This window comes from Rhineura floridana, chromosome 3 (genome assembly GCF_030035675.1).
Source record: "Rhineura floridana isolate rRhiFlo1 chromosome 3, rRhiFlo1.hap2, whole genome shotgun sequence".
In the NCBI taxonomy this organism is placed as follows: Eukaryota; Metazoa; Chordata; class Lepidosauria; order Squamata; family Rhineuridae; genus Rhineura; species Rhineura floridana.
Window position 1 is genome coordinate 47,781,286 of NC_084482.1, and position 18,132 is coordinate 47,799,417.

The window sequence follows — 18,132 nt, forward strand, 5'->3', positions numbered from 1 at the left end:
GCTTCTATGCTATTAGCCATGTCATTTTACTGCCAGTGTCCAGTGTTTCAGAGACTCGACGAGGACAAATGCATTAAGAAATGGGCCTGTTCCGTCTGCCAGTTAGGTGGGTCTGAAAGCAGAAGGAGACAGGATGGTAGGAGAGAGGTTTTCTCGTTTGCAGCTGCTGGCACCGCTACATTAGCCCACACATGCATGATTAATTGCCCCCATCATTCAAAGAAATAGGCCTTGTTATTCTGGCCACTCACAATATTATTATTATGAGCTACTGATTTCCCAAAGCCAATTATTGTATGATTCAAATGCTGCATCTGCCCACATAAGTGTGGAGATGCATAAATAAGGGACTAGCAATCAAATAAAAGGACTTCATTTTTTTTTCTTTCCTCCAGTATGTCATATATGTACATAAGGTTCCTGGCGGAGAAAGGAACAGCTCTAAACAAGCAGTGGGCTGAAGCTTTGGAAAAGGCTTTCCAGGGAAAAGGGTGCATGTGTGGAGGGGGAGCCATCATAACAAAAACATATGTAAAAGTTTTTGTTCTAGGGTAGACTAGTGTGAGGCCTGGCAGGGGGGACCTTTAGGCTTTGGTGCCTTCGTCTAAGGTTTGGGAATGGGGGTGGGGTTGAAATAGAAAAACAATTCTCCCATGCAAGTTGCGGCAGCCCAAGTGAAGCTTGTTGTTATTGGCAGTGATGCTGATGTGAAGAATGGCAGCATCCTTACTGAAGCTGGAAGCAGACAGAGTAAGGGGCAATCTTTGAAGTTAGATAAAGTATAATTGGACTGTGTGGGTCCGTCTGGTGTCTGAAACAACTGTTGTTGGCATGAGCAACAGGGAAATGAAAGAGAGCTCTCTTAGAGCAGGATACGGAGCAAATTAGGAATAGCGTATCTTGATTAAGTAGCAAATGTTTTGAGAGTTGAAACCATGCCAACAGAATAGGATAACCTGTAAATGCATACATCTGCACAGATGCACCCAATGGGCACCAAAGTTGACTTAGTTCAGAGCATGTGGACCATGCAACACTACACCTGAGGTGATGTGTCTAAAACTTTATATCAAATTTATATCAAATGAACACCAGGAGAGGGGGCTGAGAGAAAAAAATCAATCCCAGGAAAAGTCTATTGCTATCTATGTGAATTTTTCCTCTTCTACTCCACTGCAAAACAGAATCTGACATATTCAGGGTACTTCAAATGTATAATTTTAAAAACTCCCCTGCAAATATGTGTGTGAGCATCTGGGTGTGCACTGAAGATAAGAACTGAATTGTATTCTGCTTCAGCACTTCGAAAAGTGAGCCAACTCGACTTGGCCTGCTTCATTGAACACCTGCTTTGTGTAGGGTCCAAATCAGAATTTTCAGTAAAATAAAAGCTTTGAGCTTCCCCATTGACTATACTGGGCAAAGAAACAAATGCAAACAGCTCTGGATGAAATTGGCAGGCATGGTTGCCCCTTCTAAGGGTATGAATTGCACCAAATTTCAGACCACTAGGTGTGGTGTGGGGTTTTGTGTGTGTGCTAGTCACCTTTAAAGTTGGATTTGGGGGTAAAAAGGTACTCCCTCCCCTCCTGTGACTCCGTGGGCATTTTAAGTGGAAATAAAATACATCGTAGTGGTTGCTCAGTTTTGATATATTGCTTCAGTGTCCCTCCCCAAGGGACTACAGTTGGAGAGTCGTGGTGGTAGCAGGGTCAGGGTTGCACAGGTGCACTAGTGGAGCCAATCTGGTGCTTTTGCTGGTGTGTATGCCGAGTTCCGACCTTGCTGATGCCCTGCCCTATCCCTGCACCATCCAGGTAAGTGACAGTGACACAACTCTTGGGAAGGAGGCTCTGCAACACCACCCCACTGGCCAGCTATTCCTGAAGCAGAGCCTGTGTGCATTGGCATATGCATGTGGGCCCTCACGCTATGTTGTACGCTCTATGGGCAGTGCAGCAAACAGATGCGATCCAATGGCCCATTCTCTCCCATGCCTGCAGAAAATTCATGGGGGCCACAAGTGAACTGACTGGGCAGTTAGAGAATGAACTAATGGAAAAACTGTTCTTCAGAACTGACATCAATCTTTTAGTTCTTTTGTTAAAATATTTTTGAATGTAGATTATCCCATATGTCACTACTGCAGAGGTGTTACATTTCCCATGGAAAATCTAAGTACTTGCTAAAGTGGGAATTAGAATCCTAGACTCTGTCGCTACAATTGGAGTCAGAGTACATGTGGCTCCATGATACAGATCTGTGTCATTGAAACGTGGTTTCAATCCTCATGTTACAGACAGGAGAATTTGGGCCTTGAGCCACCATAAGCAGGGACCTCTCCCCTGATTTCATTTCTGAAAACCCCTCTTATTTATAAACCTTTCTTGGATTCTGTTTATGTTGCTCCTAATTCCTACCTATTTGTCAAATCTCACCTAAAGCTGAAAGAAAAACTCTACTGTAGAGGCAATTTGGGAATTGCCCCCCTCCCCCCCTAATTTTGACAGAGGGAATTCCAAACAAGCTGAGTGATGAAAACCAGCCCTTGAGCCACAATTATTCGTGTCTGTTCAGTGATGTCACCAAAAGGCATTGGGGTGTAAATATTCCCTCTCAGCACATGGACGACAGTTTTTATTCCTGCAAAACGTGTCAGCCTCACGTAGGGCCCTGCACTGAACAGTCGCATTTGTTATGGTGCAAAAACACGATCTGCAAATATTTTCTCTATCTTAATTATACAAAATGAGTGGAAATTTCTATCCCCTCCCCTCCCAGCGCTCACACACACACACACACACACACACACTATTCAAGAAACCATCCTATTATGAGTTCAGCTGCCAACTACACAGGAATATAAATATCATTTAAGTCATTTCATACTGTAGAGTAACTGAGAAGTGGAAAAATGACTGAGGGCCCCTAGGGGTCTGTAATGTACCTGTTTGTTTCAAAAGACCTATGAAGGCCAAGAGCAAAAGTAGTTACTTGAGAATCAAAGTTGTTATTTTTTGTCTAGACAACATTGCATAGAAAACATGTATCACATTTTCAGTACTATCCCTTTATCTGTGTATTTGCAACATTAGACCAGATATCTATGGACACTGTTATTGTGTATTGGGGAAAATTAGTTCCCACCAAAGATGAATTCTAGAAAATATTAGGCTGGCTCCACGTGCAGCACAATAAGATAGAAGCATATTGTGGGCGTTCAATGGGCTGCTGTAGACCTTTAGAGTCTGTGCACATGCACACACAGAAATGTCCCTCTTTTGAGGCGTTTCCAATTAAAAACCTGGATCTACAGATTTTTACCCCCAGATTACAATGGGGTGATCTGTTTCCAGGCATGTAGTTTCCCATTCCAATTTTTTAAAATATATTGCGACACAGTGGTACAAATAGGCACTTTGTTTTTAAGGGAGCTGATATTTTTGTCATTGTTTTATCTTAATGGATGATTAAGATAAAATGAATACAAGTTTGTAAAATTAACCAAGATACCCCTTAAGAGATGTGTTCTCTCTTCATTCAAACATAAATATACTTTAAAAGGTAACAATTCCTGTATTTAATGTTTGAATCTGATGAACATTAAATTAGCAGATTTCATGGAGATAAGCCTTCATTTCCGGATTTATGTCTTTCACATATATGCATCCTCTATGGAAAGTGGATCACATTGCATAATTGACAAAGACTAGGCTACTGTTTATACTGCCCATCTTCTATATCACGGAATTAATTCAGAAGGAATGTTGGAAAATGGAAATGGACTGCCTTCAAGTTGATCCCGAATTATGGCAACCCTATGAATAGGGTGTTCATGGTAAGTGGTATTTAGAGGGGGTTTACCATTGCTTCCCTCTAAGGCTAGTCCTCCCTAGATGGCTAGGGCCTGCTCAGCTTGCCACAGCTGCACAAGCCAGCCCCTTTCTTGTCCGCAACTGCCAGCTGGCAGGCAACTGGGCTTCTTGGGACTATGCAGCTTACCCATAGCTGCACAGGTGGTAAGGCACGTACCCCTGAGCCACTCACTATGGGGGTGATCTTTAGCTGGCCTTTGACACCCAGGAGAGACATGCAGGGATTTGAACTCACAGACTCTGGCCGCCCAGCCAGGCTCTCCTCCCCACTGTGCTATACCAGCTGTCTGGAAGGAATGTTGCCTGAGAAGAAGTGGCTATTCTGAAATTTTAATTTAAGTAATCTAATGTTACTCCATTTGGTCCCAGATGAGTATCAGAAATGGTACTCTGAATGTGTAGGCTATTTTAGAGAAGAAGTTAATGACCTATTGAGTCTTTAGCTTCTAAAGTCAAGTCAGATTTCCAAATATTACCACAGTCAGATAAAAGGGCAACTTACCCAAAGGAAAGAAGCAGCATAATTGGTTGGACCTTGATGGAATGAGATGGATGCAATGGAATGAGGACTGGCAACTGATTGATTGACAAGAGGACCTTTGCCACAGTGAAAAACAGAAGCCAAGTGCAGCCAAGTCAAACATAGTGGGCAAGGCTTTTCCAAAGTGTTGAGGAGGAGCTCAGGTAAGAATGGAAGGATCGGTCAATTTTGGTTCTCTCAGTTTCTCATTTTTCCAATCTTAAATTCAGTTTTCCACATTTATGCATCAATTTGCATTTAAAAAAAAATATCCTCATGAAAGTTCTTCAGGAATTTAGTGTGAATTTCTTTTCCTAAACCCATTTTGTATGCGGTTTTGACTAATGTACACATTTTTGCAAGCAATTTCTCCAAATATAATTCATTTTTGTTATTTTCACTATATTAATTTTTATGCACAGTTTCCCCTAATATATGCATTTTAATAAACCCTGGTTTGTTATTGTTAGAAAACTGCATTGCTGTGTTTTGGTTCTCATATTGTTTCAGAAAGTGCACATTTGATAGATTCGGACTGAAATGCAAAGTCAATCAAATTTCTCACCTATTCCTAAAGGTAGATGAAGCTGGCAGAGGATTCTAGCCAATTCTGATAAATTCAGCTTTGAATGGGAACTGAATCAAATTTCTCCCTATTCCTAAACCCAGCACAGCATGGAATAATGGGAGCAGTACTTTTCCTCCTTAGACTAAGAAGTGGCACAATGGTACTGACGTGCACATAGCACTTAGAGATACCTGACATTTTTTTTTTGAAGGACTGTAACAGAGGTTTGACAATCCTGGCCACTGACCACGTTTTTATCTGACCACTTTGAAAATCTTACATGAGGATAGCATTTTACTTTTAGTATGTCTGTACTTAAGGATATTTGAGCTATTTTTAATTATTTATAATATTTGCATCCTGCTTTTCTCCTCTGGTGAATGTCAAGACATCACACAGAAGATTCCCAGGTGGACTGTCATCAATACACTCTAAGCAGACCCAAACCTGCTCAGCCTCTACAACAGCCTTTCCCAACCAGTGTGCTTCCAGATGTTGTTGGATCACAACTCCCATCAGCCTCAGCCAGCATTGCCAATGGCTGAGGCTGATGGGAGTTGTGGTCCAACAACATCTGGAGGCACACCGGTTGGGAAAGGCTGCTCTACAAGGTTGCTGCACCATGTGTCTTCCACTGACTTCAGGTGTCCCTACCCAGCAAGGCAGAAAAGGGTACAGCTGTCTGAATTCCCTCTGCCATCTCCGAAGAGACCCTGCATTGCTGCATTCTTTTTGTTACTGTTTATGGACCCCTGAGGCAAGTGATGAAACTATGCCTCAGTACATTTGTTGTTCCCCCCTTTTCCTTATGAAAACACTGCAGAGGCCATACCCCACAAAAGGCTTGGGAAAAGTCAATGGCACACCTGTAAAGTGGGACTCCAACATAATGCTTCCAGGTGGATTAATGAGGTGGCACATGCTGTGAGCAACACCCTGAGCAGGGATGCAGAGATAGACCAGAGCTTGGAAAAGTTACTTTTTTGAACTACAACTCCCATCAGCCCAATCCAGTGGCCAGCTGGCTGGGGCTGATGGGAGTTGTAATTTAAAAAAGTAACTTTGCCAAGCTCTGAGATAGACACACACACGTCTCAATGGTTCCTGTTGAGCTCTGTGTGGCAAAGTATAAGGTCACATGATCAACAGGGAGCACATCAGCTCCCACTCCAATAGAGTCTCCAAGTGCATCCATTTAAGTGAGTGGCTACGATTCATGTAAATGGGTTCATGGGTGGAGAACACTGCTTAAGGAAAATATTGTGGTGGGAAAAAAACTTTCCACCATCCCAGTCTCTACCAGAAGCAATCCCTTGATAGATACGATGTTTTTTTCTCTCCAATCAGCAACATTGCACACACAGAAAACTACACATATATCCCAGGTGGTCCCTGCAACATAGGGACCCTACTTCCACACACATCCTACCTGTCATCATGACAGGCAATTCACTAGTAAATTAATAAAAGGAATTTTATTTTGTCCCCCTGTACCATTTTGATAGATTCGATGCAAAAGGCTTTGAAATGCGATCCTGCGTTTAATCGCAGACATCCTCCCTTCTGAGTTATAATTTTATTTCTAACTAATGTATGTCAGCAGAATGTCTCTTCAAAACACCCAAGGTTTTTCTGAAAAGAGATTAATTAGTCCCCAGCAATTAAGGTACTGTAAATCATGCAGAGATAGCTTCAAAATTCTCTTCCTACTCATGGCCACACCCTGGAGTGCAGCACATGCATAACTCTCTATTATTAGTCAGGTATGCAGAAAATGAAGGGCACAAAGGGAGCCAAGATTCTTGGTTTTTACTCCCTTCTCTGCAAACATCTAATTCTGTGATCTTATTCAGGTGTGGTAAGTGCCTGGGTCTTTCACTTGTTTGATAAGAAAATCTGGTCGCATGGAGGGAATATCCTTACATCACGTTTATACTGATTTGGTTGTCACAAATCTGATGACAAATTCTAGCTGCGGAGTTGAATGCAATTCTTCCCTCCAACTGTAGAGCAGTCTTTTAAAGGCAACTGGGTTGTTCATTAGAGCACCAGGTGCAATTTACGCTTTGAAAGAAAAGTAGCGCTCTTCATATCCCACACTCTTCTTAGTTGCATGTGGTCAGAAAGTTATCAGGGTCCATTGGGAATCTATCCTAAATAGCCACTATTAATGTCCTTCCTAGTCTTCAGCCCAGGGAATATCATACAAGGGGATGAACCAGCAACACGAAGCCACTGTTTTCAAAATAGGGTGTCTTGGTAGTTTTGCCTTTCTCAGAGGTTCAGGAGGTGGAGGCCTAACAGGGGCTTTCTCTGTGGCAGACTGGAAACTGTGTAACTTTCTCCCTGTAGAGGTGCATCTAGCACCATCAGCTTTCATCACATGTTGAAGACACACCTCTTTCCCCCTCACTTTTGGCAGCTGAAAAGCATTTCTGTGATCTACCTTATAACTGTTAATTAACTGATGCCTTTTGTTGTATATGTGTGGTTTTTATTTGTATTACTTACGTTACTTACTTTTCTGGGATCTTAGAGCAGCCCTTCCCAACCAGTGTGCCTCCAGATGTTGTTGGACCACAACTCCCATCAGCCTCAGCCAGCTTTGCCAATGGTCAGGAAAGATGGGAATTGTGGTCCAACAACATCTGGAGGCACACTGATTGGGAAAGGCTGCCTTAGAGGGAAGGATGGGAAATAAACACAATAAATAGTAATTCGATAATAATAAATATATAGCCAGAAGTGGCTTGCTGGGTAGGTAGGAGATGGTATGTTAGCTTCTCGGCAGGTGGGTCACCGTTGCTTACTGAGAGGAGAAGGGACGAGGCAGCGAGGAGATTGGTGCTGTGCAAACAAACTGGCAGAGCCCATCCAACATTCCTGCTGGGCATTTGGACCACACCAACCTCCCTGTTGCCTCTCTTCTCCTCTTCCCCTCTCCCTCCTGGTAAGCAACAGTGTCCCACCTGCCAAGGAGCTAGCATAGCAGCTCTGCTCCACCCATTGAGCCACTTCAGTATGTTGCTTCCTTGATCCTTGCTCTATATTCAGAGCCTAAACCCTTGCCTCCTCTTTCTGCTATCAGCCTCTACACAGATACTTCCAGCCTTCCTTCCTCTCGACCACCCTCTTTGGCTCGAGCCTGCCATTGCTATATTATTATCTCTTCATCCGCTTCCCCTCCTTGGAGTTGAATGTACTGTCTAGACTTTGAAATGTAGACTTGACTTCCCAGTAGGTTTTGTTTGTTGGTTGGTTGGTTGGTATTTGGGGACTGGTTCCAAAGAGACCTACTCTCATCCAGCTCAGTGGTTCTTGTCCTGTTATGAAGTGGAGTGAATCCCCTTCACTAGAGGTTCAGGTTGTAACCTGTGAAGCTGTATCAAATCATGCCGCTTGAAATTGGGCCACTGCCAAAGCACATTATCCAAGAGAAGAACTGATGACAAGAAAAGCTGTTGCATAATGAAAATGGGAAAACATATTTGATAATCAAATCACACACGTAAATAATACAAAAACATGCAAGTGAGGGGGAAATCACAGCAATCCACTACAACCCATAATCTGCACCTTGGAATTCAGTTATTTCAAATAAGAGATAAACGAATTCCACTATCTACTGTTCAGGTTTGCCACCTGAAATCCCAAACTGATTCCCAGTGGGGTTAAGATCCTGTGCAGTAAATATAAGATCCTATAGCAGTAAATCCAGATGAGTTCAATCAGGCTTACTCCCAAGCAGGCATGCATAGGACTATAGCCTAAAAATCATTATATAGTGAGGAGAAATATTGCAGTAAAATTAAATGTTCCAACACAATCTATGCTTCTCACAGTGCTAGGGACTCTGTGTTCTTGGGGAGGGACAATACTGTCTTGACATGTTACTGATTTGCCTTTTTATCTGTATTCCAGTAACCAGCTTGGATCGTGGGACTGTTGCAATGTAATTATATAGTAGACATTGCACCAAAATGTTTCTGGGTACTGCTGTGCTTTCCATGGTTACCCTAAAACCAAATGCCACCTTTTACAACTCTCATAGCACTGGCATACAAAGGGATCGCCACCTTTCACTGCTGGGATGCATTCACGGTGTTGGCAAAGGGCTTTTCTTTTTTTGAAAAAGTGTAGGAGTTGAGATATGGTGAGTTGATTGGCGTAGAAGGTGAGATGTAAAGGCAGACAGCACTTCCATGTCTCAATTCCCTCTTTTGCATAGCTAGCTAGTAAAGGTAGAGGAGGCCTGTTCTCCATGCTGTACAGCAAGGGACGAGGAATCTGTGACCCTCTAGATGTTGCTGAACTACAACTCCCATTATCGCTGATGACTGCCCATAGTGTTTGAGGGTGATGGGAGCTGGAGTACAACAACATCTGGAGACCCACAGGTTCCCCAGCAGTCTACCTAAAATAAGGGATTTGACTGGTGGGCTGGATCCCAATTTCCTTCAAGACCCATGGGTCATTTTGACAGGCAGGTGGCATGTCAGTCACCTGACACCACCATGATGTTGGGTAAAGTGTTTTCCTTTACCCACATAGTTTGAAATGCATCTGCAGGAGCAAAAGCTCAGGAGCTGCAGGCACCAATGATGAGCTGATTGGCAGCACCTGCAGACCCCATGTCTTTTGACCACAATATTTGAAATCAGACCATGTGGGCAAAAGCACAGGGAGTTGCCATCAGCTGATGAATGATGCTTGCAAACCCTGCTTTTGGTAAGAACCTGCCCTGCATCTGATATCATATTCGATGTCAGGTATACGGTAGGTGGGCATGGCTTGGGGAAAGCGGTCTCATCAGCCAAATTAGGATCCCTGCTGGGCCTAATCAGACCCCGGGGCCAAAGTTCCCTCACAGATGCCCTAAAGGGTGATACGTTATTAGGATCAATTTGTATTCACGAGGTGGGAAACAGGAAAGGAACAATTCTATAGGGACAACTCAAAAAGTATTGTCAATCAGAATATTATTATAAAAGGGGGGAAATAAAGTGTGTTTTGTGTGTAGACACTGGAGAAAACTATTCAGCATTTCAGTCACTTTCTCTTCTTCCTGTACCTGCCTTAATTCTGCTTTCAAGCACCCTTGCTTGAATTTTCACAACACAACAGTTACACAAAACATCTTGATGTCTTCGATCCAGCTAAAACTGGTTGTGCTAAGGCTGTAACCCTGTGTAAATTTTTCATGACCAAGGCCCAATGACTATAATAGGGCTTACTTCTGAGTAAACATGCATAGGATTTGATTGTGCACTGGTGAAACCAATGGAAAAATCAGTCATGTCTAACATCCTTTTGCTTTCAAGTTATACTTAGTCATGACAAAATTAAGTAGGTTGAGGCTTTTTCGTTTTGTTTTTAGGAGTATGTCTTTTGTGGATGCAGATATTGGGATAGGGGCTAAATAAAAAGAAACAGTGAGCTTCTTTAATTTTAGCATCTGGGTAAGAAAAGGGATTTCAGCAGAGGTGGCTTCTCTTTCTTGAATGGCAGGATTTCTATATTAATAGTATAGCTATTAAAGACACAAGAACACTTCTGTCCTTTGAACTAATATACAAATGTTGTAGTTTGCATTTTCCTATTTGCATGGGGGAGATAGTGAAGGCAGGAGATGGAGATGACAAAGCTAAGGGGTGGAGCCTAAATTCCCCTCTCTCTTGGATTTTAAAACATTAACTAGCCTACCTAGTGAATATTAGAATACTCAAGGCTTAGGAATTTTACATATAAATAAGGAAATTTAGTGTCCCTGAATGGCTATCATAAATATTGAATTAACATCCGTTTTTTCCATAGGCACTGTTAATTTCAAGTTGACATCCTGTCCTAGCGTAGCCATAAAAACCCAATGGAATTTTTGTTTTGGAATCAACAGAGGGAGTGCAAATAGGAAGCAGGGAGGACATTGTGTTTTAAAAAAACCAAGAATCTGAGATGGGAAAGTTTCATTTTTCTGGATCTGCCTTTCTAGTGGGCTTTGCAACAACAGTAAGATAGCAGCAGCAAGGTCAAAAGATAAGCAAACAATCCATCTAGCTACCACAGATGGTTACAGTAAAATTGCCTCTCTCTTTTTTAACAAAGCAAAACAAAAGTGGGCGCAATTTCATTTTTAAAAATTAGCACACAGCCAGAACGCTGAGGGAAAATCCCCAAGCATTCCCATCGGCTCGAGGAGCTATTGACAGAGGTACAGCAGCAGCAGCAGCAGCAGCAGCGTTTAAGCGAAGGGTGTGCAAAGGCAATGTAGTTTACCATTGTACATTTTGAATGCTGCTAGTTCCATTTAGGTACTGCTCAGGAACTGAAATTGACTTTTCTAATAATGTCGCATCCCTCTAACGGCTTATCTGTCTGTGTTCTCATTCTGGATGGTTTTGTCAATATAGGCAGGGAAAAGACAATGAAAAGCTAAGAGACATATTTCAGGCATCCCCCTCCCCCAACAGAATTAACAAATTACATGGTAGGGACAGTGGGGCAACACCACTGAGTCCACTGCTTTCTCTCCAGCATTCATGTGCTACGGAAATATCTGCAACAGGGAAAACTGCTGAGCATGCATATACCTGGGATCCGGAACTAATTTGTTCTTTGTGTCCCACACAGTGTGAATCACAACATGGTAGGACAATGAGAAGGGCCTCTCTTGCAGATCTTAAAGCATGAGCAGGCTGGTATGGAGCGGGAGAGGCATTCCTTCAAGTATTTTGGTCCTAAATTGTTTGGGGCTTTATCAGTTAACATTAACACCTTGATAGTATATAGGCAACCGGAGCAGATTCTCCAGATTCTTTGTTATATGATTCCACGGGGCCAAGCCAGTCAAGATGCTGCATTCTACTCTTGTTGAAGCTTTCAAACTGTCTTCAAAGGCAGCCCCTTGTAGAGCTTATCGTAGCCATCTGGGAGGTTGCCAGAGCATGGATTACCATGACAAGGCTATCTCTGTCCAGGAACAGCCGTAGCTGGCAAACCAGCCAGAGCTAGTAAGTGCCACTGACACCACCTGGGCCTCCAGTGATGGAGTCTTCATGCAGCCTGTCCGCAATCAGCAGCTGTATGGAGCAGCCTCCAGTGTTTCTGTTTGACTCTAATATGCCAAAGGAAAAGCAGGGAGATTAAAGAAACACAGCCAAACCCTGTCACAGCTTGTCAACTCCTTTTCCTTTCTGACTGGCAAATAATAGCACAAGACTAGCAAATATTAAATGGTATATAATGGGAAACTTCCGTTCTTGGGAACCATAACAAGATTTGTAAGGCCATTACATTCCACTGGTGTGATTATTCTTTATAATATAGATAACTCTGTGTATCTTGTGGGATTTCATTCTATCTGCCTTTACTTGACCTTTATCTGTAGTTTTAGTTATGATATAACACCCACAATTAAGGAAATGATTCATTGGCCACTTATAGAGAAATTGCTTCACTAACTTCACTGGAACAGCACCAGTAAAAGTGGCCTTTTTGTCACCCCCTTAGAGTCATAGCATTTTCTGTAATGACTAGTAAATTCATGTTTAAGAGACAGTAATTGTAGGAAACAGATTTTCTGGAATCCAAATATGACTGAAATCAAGACGGACACATATACAGGTCTATTTATGTATTCTGTAGACAGGTTTTTCTGTCTATGTTTGCATGTGGGTGGATTTTGATATAATATTTGTCATTCAGACAATGGCTTTTTGAACTGATTCTGCTCACAGGGTTGGTCCTGGGAAAAATATGAATATAACATGTTTTGATATTATCTTTCCAAACTTTCCATGTGTACACATGTGTTTACATACATACTATCCCAGAGGTTGTATGCATGAGCTTGTGGAATTAGTTCAGACAGTCATTGCAGGAGTGCCTGAGGGGTTGGTTTTGGATGTACACATACCACATCAACAGCTGATTTTCTGTTTTGTTTGCATAACATAAAAAAGTATTTTAATGTTATCAACAACATAACTGGTTAAAAGGCAGATAATATGGCAATCCATTCAGTCCTGAAAGTAAGCAAACTCCATCCTATCCTATCTTCTGCTACTAGAGCTAAGCTGAAAGTTCACAGAAGACCATTTTTTTCCTGAGAACATTTCTATCCCTCACCCTCCAAGAAGGTCACTATGCAGAAAATTATTATCTAACATTTCTCTGCCTTTTGTGTGTGTGTGTGTGACAGTCACCATTTTCTCCCAACAAGGCTCTGGAATAACACTAGGTTCAGGCACAGTGGAGGATGCAAAATGGCAGGCATGCTGCCAGCACAGTAGCTAGTGCTGCCACTTGCAGTGGCTGCTGTGGTGATGGGGGCTTAGAACCAAAGAGACGCTATGGGAATCGTGGATCCTACTCTTGTTGCCTCCCTCTGGAGAAATTCAGTGAAACAGCTGTAATTTCTCTGTCCACAAATAGGGCGGAGAATTTGAGAGGCAATTTACTCCCAGCTCGAACTGCAACTGCTATTCTTTCACTGTTTGTAAGATGCATTTCCCTTCAAATTCCTGAATTCAAACAGGCAAAAGAACAGTCTTTTTTTGAAGAGATGGTGTCACTGTTGTAGTATTAGTATTTATGGCAAATACATTCGAAGCAACCAAGAGAGGGATTTGTTCTTACAGTGGTTTGGTTTCCTGAAGATGGAAAATGACAGCACATCCGATTTTGTTACAAAAAAAGGGGAGGGAGCTGGGGTGAAAATGTAGGCATTTCCAGCCTATTTTTGATCACTCAAATACTGAATTTTGATCACTTAAATGTTTCACTTATTACATAGTTTTCAAGCCAGTTGTAATTATTTGGATCCAGAGTTCCTATAGGTAGAACTCCATTCATAGGATGCTCCCACTGGAGGAAAGAGAGGAAAGTGACTTTTGCCAAGTTTTCCTTCCCCCTACATCCCTTTGTGTCCTCTGAACATCTGTTTTGGAGAGTTAGAGGACCCTCCAGGGCAGTGTGGGAGATGACACAGGGGGCTGCTTGGGAATCAGTGAAAATCCCCAGCCTTTCTCCAGTGGGAGCTTCCTCTGAATCTTGGTCCCTTCTGTTGATAGAAGAAGCCCTTTCATTCTCAGAAGAGAAACTCTGGATTCAACCCAATGTGTTTATCTCTGGTCATTGCTCCGTTACTAAGCCTGGAATTAATCCACTCTTGCTGATGACGGGCATAGCCAGTAAACACCTAGGATGTTTTCCTTGGCTCTGTCTGTGGTGCTCTTGTAGACTTTGTGATATGACAACAATATTTCAGTTGGCATAGCTGCTTTGTCAGCTACATGGAAAATTTGACTCATTGAAAAAAAGAAGAGAGAGTCTTCAAGAAGTTATTGATATTAGAACAGGCAACTTTTTAACTGCAAGGCCGGGTCCCAATTAATGGAAATACATATTTAGCTGACTTGTGGACTATGTCTCTTGCCAGTTAGCTCCATCTCAGTGTTCTATTCCTTGCCTTGAGTCAATAAACAGTTCAAGATTTCCTGGACTCAGAAAATGGCTCTCAGTGCCAAGTACTGTGGGTATATATTAAAACCATACCTACAACAATGGCTCTCAACAAGGGAACACAGCTAATCAATCCCTGGTTCAAAGCAAGAAAAGCGAGGAGGCTGAAGGTACAGAATGCTCATAATAAAGGAAATCAATAGTTATGGAGCACATTACAATTCTTGCTAAACTTTAGTTATCCTTTGTTCTGCATCTCTCCTGACAGCCATTCCCCCCCTTCTGTATTACATACCTCAAATGCCTTTGCAATAAGGTTTGATTGTGGGGCTTAGTGTGGTAGATTGAGATGAGTGAGTCATTATCTGTCATTTATCTTGTACTTAGAGTAGAGAAAAGAAAAGAAGAGGTCAGGACAAAGCAGGACATAGGGTATTATGCTGCAATTTTGCCGATCGATATTATATTAATTTCCTTCCCCCTCAGAACTTCTGAGGGAGGCCTGTAGAGACCATAGCCCCAATGCTTCTTTGGGGGTAGCATAGTTAGAAATACTGAGTCCATCCTTGAGAAATGTGGGGTTTGAATCTCAGAGCCACACAGAATAATTTCATGTAGTGAAAGTGTATACATTGTCATTTATGCAGTGAGGTGTGCAAGCAATTCTTTTGCTGTGAGTACACAAATCAGGAAGATATTGTACACATTGAAATGGATTCTCTGGCTCTGCACAGCAAAATTCATACATGTCATACTTCTTCCTCCCAGATTAGATGCAGAGTTCTTGAAGAACCTCCAGATTTCATTGTTTCTTCAGATCTTTAATAAGAGGCAGCTTCTGGGCTCTTTTTTGCTTTACAGGATGGATCCTCATTTTAAGGATCCTCATGTTAGGACACTGCTGAAAAGGGCAATTTCCATGATGAATATTTCCCCATCCCAGCTATATTCCTTAGAACTTATGTGGCTTGCCACCTTCACATGATGAGTTTCCGTGGCCCTGCCTACATCTGCTAGGTACAGTATGTGGAGTGGAGGCATGGGGACTATGGAGAATATGGCAGCAATTCCTGTAGTAAGCAGGGGTATGCAAACAATAAGATGAATGAGGAACTAAGAACCAAAGTGGGGCCACTTTTGACAGATTTAGGGCTTGTTCAAGATGAAGCAGGATCTCTCAAAAATGCTCTGAACCAAAGCAGGGACCTCCAAAGTGTTTCAAGGCACTTCAGAGATTCGAATATTTGAAAAACCTGTGCAGATAGTGTGTCTGCAAAAACGGAAACATTTCCCTCCAAGCGTGCCATATAAGGAAAATGTGAGGGTAGGGATAGAAGGGAGAACTCTTTGTGACTAACAGGTTTTGCTTCTAATCAGAAAGAATTATTTTCCAGGGATCTCCCATCACAACATTTTCAGGAAGGGATGCTGAAGTAATGTGTCACCTTGTCTGTTCTGTGCTTTTTGTCCCTCAAGCTGACCACCTGCTGGCTGCCACTAGCCACTGCCAACCTTCCCCATCTACCCACTAAATGTTTTGGTGGTTGGGTGGGAGCTAGCAGAAAGCCCCAAAATGGGGGATTGAGGGGGCAGAGATGAGCCAGTCTGAGACTGGTTGGATCCTGAGAACATAACCTAAGACAATCCTGTTGGATCATTTAGTCCAGGATCCTCTTCTCACAGTAGCCAACCAGATGCCTCAATGGGAATCCTGCGAGCAGGACTTGAGCACAAGAGCACTCTCCCCTCTTGCAGTTTCCAGCAACTGGTATTCAGGAGCATAATGTCGCCATGAAAGTTGCCTGCCCTCATGCCGTCTGGGCCCAATTGTTGTGCCAGCATAGCGATCTTACTTCCCTTTCCATTCTGGCCCGGCCACCATGATGTGGCAGCAGTCTCACTCCTCTCTAAAGCCCCACTGGCAGGGAGGGGGAGAAAGTGAGGAATGCAGCCCACATATTGGACCCCAAGCCATGCTCACTGCCATTGCACAATGGCAAGTGACCTGATCTGGGCTGACTGCTATGGTACATAGCTCCAGACTGATGCAGCAGACTGACTGCCTCCCACCTTCTGCCCTGGCTGCCTTGAGTAGCAGGGCTGCAGCTGCAGGTAGCCCCGCCGCTCCTTAAAGCCTTACCAGCAGCAGAGAGGGGGGAGGGAGTTACAACTGCAGCCCAAATGTAAATTAAACTGCTTTGAAAGAGATATTGCATGTAAAGTATAGCATGACAATTTTCATTATGGTATAGCATATATTATATTAAACAATGTGCTGAATGTAAGGCAGAATACCCTATATTTTAAACAATATAAATATCGCCCTGTTTGGTATTATTTACCATATGATGGGAACATTGCTGAATATCTCTAAGTTCATGAGCTGCATATGCTGCTAAAAATGTTTTACTTTGTTGTTTGCCTAGTGAGAGTATTTGCTGTATGAGTGACACAGGAGTGACATTCGTTCAAGCTTATAAAAATAAGTTATAATGACTGCATATGAAATATATAGCCATTCAAATGTATAGAGTTCAATCAGAAGTGCCTTTTCTTTGTGGAAGAAGTCCTTCTGTGAGTGGGAGGGCGTTTGATCCAATGGAGGCTCGTTTGATCCAATGGGAGGAAGAGGGTGATTTTTCTCAATTCCCCGTCCCCTTGGAGTTCTCCACATCACTTCTCATGCTGTTCTGGAGAGTCTTCCAACCCGCAGAGCATATTTTCAGGGGGTGCAGGGGGAAGAGAGAATCACCTTTGATAGATGGGTTTGGAAGTGACCTTTCTGTGTATGATAGTCCACTCACAGGATTCTAGGATCCAGCTGATAGCATTAGCCATATTGCTATCTTCTCAGAGAATGTTCCACTGAAATACCTTGTTCAGATACTCTGAAAAATTTCCTGTGATTAAATACATACACTCAGTCCAAGGTTAGATGTATGAAATGTCTCATTAGCCTATGAACTTTCCTCCTGAACAATGTCAGAAAGATGCATGTATTTAACATTGTCATGTTACATTTATGTATGTATTCAGGTATATTCTTTAAAAAGAAGTGGGGGAGAGATTTTGTGTGAGCGCTTCCTGGCAAGGTGTGCAAAGCATGTTACAATCTAGTGTGTTTGCCTAGGCATTTGCAGGAAGCATCACATCAGCTTACCAGTATTTGTGGCCTCAAGGCAGGACATGAAGCAGGGTGAAGCAACTTGCTCAGGTAGCACTATGGGGTGGAGGAGTGGTTTAACAAGCAATTAACTCTGGGAAGAGAAAAGAAGTCTCCTAACAACTCTCAGTACCCTTTACAAACTACAGTTCCCAGGATTCCTTGGGAGAAGCCATGATTGTTTAAAGTGATATAATAATGCATTAAATGTTCGGTGTAGATGGGGCTTCAGTATATATTACTGACTTTATGCTTGCAGAGATATAGCGAATAGAATGTTAAAGATTACCATTCAGTCATTGAAGATGACAAATCTTTGCAATATCCAAAACAGACAACAATTTCACATGCACTCTCACTCATATACACCAAGGAATTTTATTGAAACAGGAAGGCTGGACCTGCCTTCCTTTTGATTGCACCAACTGAATTTCCTTTGATTTGCTAGGGTATAATTTAGAAAGCAACCCTGCTCATTTTACACAGTAGCTTTTCTGTGCTATCCTTGTGAGTGCATCTCCAAGAGTTCCCTTGTACCTGTCATTTA